This window comes from Prunus avium, chromosome 2, assembly GCF_965620075.1.
Source record: "Prunus avium chromosome 2, drPruAviu1.hap1.1, whole genome shotgun sequence".
Classification (NCBI taxonomy): domain Eukaryota; kingdom Viridiplantae; phylum Streptophyta; class Magnoliopsida; order Rosales; family Rosaceae; genus Prunus; species Prunus avium.
The window spans coordinates 11858494-11861550 of NC_142285.1; the positions used below are offsets into that span (position 1 = coordinate 11858494).

The 3057-nt window shown below is 33.1% G+C and overlaps 1 pseudogene; it reads left to right on the plus strand.

Annotated features, from left to right (window-relative positions):
* Window positions 1-508: 508 nt before the first annotated feature.
* LOC148296515 (uncharacterized) lies at window positions 509-1567 on the plus strand (annotated as a pseudogene).
* Window positions 1568-3057: the final 1490 nt, after the last annotated feature.

A 3057-nucleotide genomic window follows, 5' to 3' on the forward strand; every position in this document is an offset into this window, starting at 1 on the left:
AAGGCCAATTTTGTTTTTTCTTTTTTTTCTTTTTTTAATAATTTTTTTCTTGTTAGCTCTCTCTGTATTAATAAGATCAGTAGCAAACTCGAGGAGGAAGAGGCTGCGTGACACACGATTCGAGGTATAATGAAATTTTATTTGTTTATTTAATTGATAATTTGATATTGATTTGCTTATTTAATTGATAAATTATGGTCAATTAGTCATAGTTATAGATATAAAACCCTAATTTTGTTTTAATTATACAGTTATTGAATAGTACTTTAAAAGAAAGAGTTTAAATCCTCCAAATAATTCGGGCAGTTCAAATCCTTCTTCAAATAATCTGGCTAGTTCCAACCCTCCTTCAAATAATCCGAGTAGTTCAAATCCTCCTTCAAATAATCCAGGTAGTTCACATCCTCCCTTGAATAATTCGGGTAATTTTCGCGAACAAATCCTAAGAGCCTATCTACAAAGGGGTCTTTGTCAGACTAAAAGCCAAAATGACATGCCCCAAACACTTATGGGGAAGAGTAATCGACGTTTTCTTGTCAAATGGTTTGATTTTTTTTGTTTGGTTGGAGTATAGTAAAGAAAAAGATGTTGCATTTTGTCTTCCTTGTTATCTTTTTAAAGGCGACTTTGATAAACAAGGAAAGGTTGGAAGTGATGTCTTCACTGAGAAAGGGTTTAAAAATTGGAGGAAGGGACCTGAGAATTTCAGGGACCATGTTGGACAAGTTGGAAGTCTTCACAATAAAGCTACACAACATTGTATAGATTTAATGAATCAGAAGCAACACGTTGAAACCATTGTGATCAAGCAAACAGACCAAGCTCGTATTAATTATGGCATTCTATTGACTGCCGCACTTGATTACACTAGATATTTATTGCGACAAGGTCTTCCTTTTTGGGACCATGATGAAAGCGAAACATCTAGCAATAAAGGTAATTATGTGGAGCTTTTGCAATTTCTTGCCGATCATGATGAGAAAGTTCGTGCTGTTGTGTTTGAGAACGTTCTAGGGGATCTCAAGTATATTGCTCCAAAAATTCGAAAATATCTTGTCAATTCTTGTGCCGTTGGAACCATTGATGCAATTATTAGTGATATGGATGATGCATTCTTTTCTATATAGGTAGATAAATCATGTGATATTTCAATAAGAGAGCAAATGGCGGTGGTGTTGCGGTATGTGAACAAAAAGGGGCAAGTAATTGAAAGGTTTGTGGGTGTCCAATGTCTCTGATATGACTAGTAGCAAATTGAAAGAGGCAATTGAGCAGTTGATTTCTACAACAAATTTGAGCATGCCTAGGCTATGAGGACAGGGGTATGATGGAGCTATTAATATGAGAGGTGAGCCCAATGGTCTTAAAACATAGATTTTGAGAGAATATCCTCAAGCATATTATGTCCATTGTTTTGCACATCAATTACAACTAGCTCTTGTAGCCATGGCAAAGGGAAATGAAAACATTGCTACTTTCACAACAGCTAGTAGTGTCATTAATATTATTGGAGCATCGTGTAAGCGCCGTGATGCACTTAGTGAGCAACAACAAAAAGATATTGTGAAATAGGTTATTGAAAGAAATACAAACTTTTGACTTTGTGTTTCACCTATATTTGATGAGATTTATCTTGGGAATCACAAATGATTTGTCACAGGGATTACAAAAGAAAGATCAAAATATTGTGAATGCAATGACATTGGTCCAAAGATGTAAGCAAAAACTACAATTCATGAGGGATGCTGACTTTGATAATTTGTTTGAAGTATCAATATTTTGTGGCAACAATGACATTGACATTCCTAACATGGATGATTTATTTGTACCACAAGGGAGATCACGACATAAAGCTCAAAAAATCACAAACCGCCATTATTATCGTGTAGACCTATTTCTTACTATCATTGATAAGCAACTAGCGGAATTGAATAATCGCTTCAGTGAGGTAAATACTAAATTGCTTCTTTGTATGTCATATTTGAGTCCGGCTTATAATTTTGCAGCTTTTGACAAACAATACTTCCTTTTGCTCAATTTTACCCTCAAGAATTTAATGACTGAGACCTCATGAAGCTTGAAGATCAACTTGGGCTTTATATTGTTGATATGCAGAGCAGCACTGAGTTTTCATCATTGAACGAAATTACTAATCTGGCAGAAAATTGGTGAATACAGGAAGGAGTAGAATATACAACTTTGTATATTGGTATTGGCTTTGGTTTTACCTGTTGCAACTACTTCGGTTGAGAGAGCTTTTTCAACTATGAACATTGTGAAAACATCATTGCGTAACAAAGTAGGAAATCAATGGTTGAGTGATAGCTTGGTTGTTTACATTGAGAAAGATGTTTTTTCTTGTATTAGTAATGCAAATATAGTGCGATGTTTTCATGACATGAAATCTCATTGGCAACAATTGTAGGTTAATTGTAATGTTAATTTTTTCAATTAATTATGAATAACATTAGTATTGTTTAAATTATAAGGATATTTAGTCGTCAATCTTTTTTTTTTTTTTTTTTGAGCTCTTAGCCTTTAAAAATTGCTCCTCCACTGAAATATTCATGGGTCCGCCACTACATTAGCGGACATGTTAAAAAGATCAGACGTTACTTCGCAATGGGAGGATGGTCTTGTTGTGGACGAGTATTCCAAAATTATTCGGTCAATTTGCATAATTTATTTTTTTTTTCTTAAATTACAAGTTTTTTCTTTCTTTCTAAATGTTACTAATTGTGCGATTGGATGTGGGAAATAAACTTTGGAGTGAGACAAAAATCAGAATTTCTATATTGACATACATCAGTTCCCATGTTTGGATTTAAAAAAAAACATAGAAATTTAGAAATTCCACATGGAAACAAAAACATGAAATTTGAATTGCAGAAATCTCAACTTTAAATTCTATCTAAATAGTTGTCATTTCTAAAATTCCAAGAGAATAGAAGTTTTAAAATAGTAAATTTCATGTGTAAAACCATTAGCCAAATAAGAAACTTTACAAATTTTAAAACATTAATTTACATCATTTTAAGTTCCAGTGTTTATGAATTC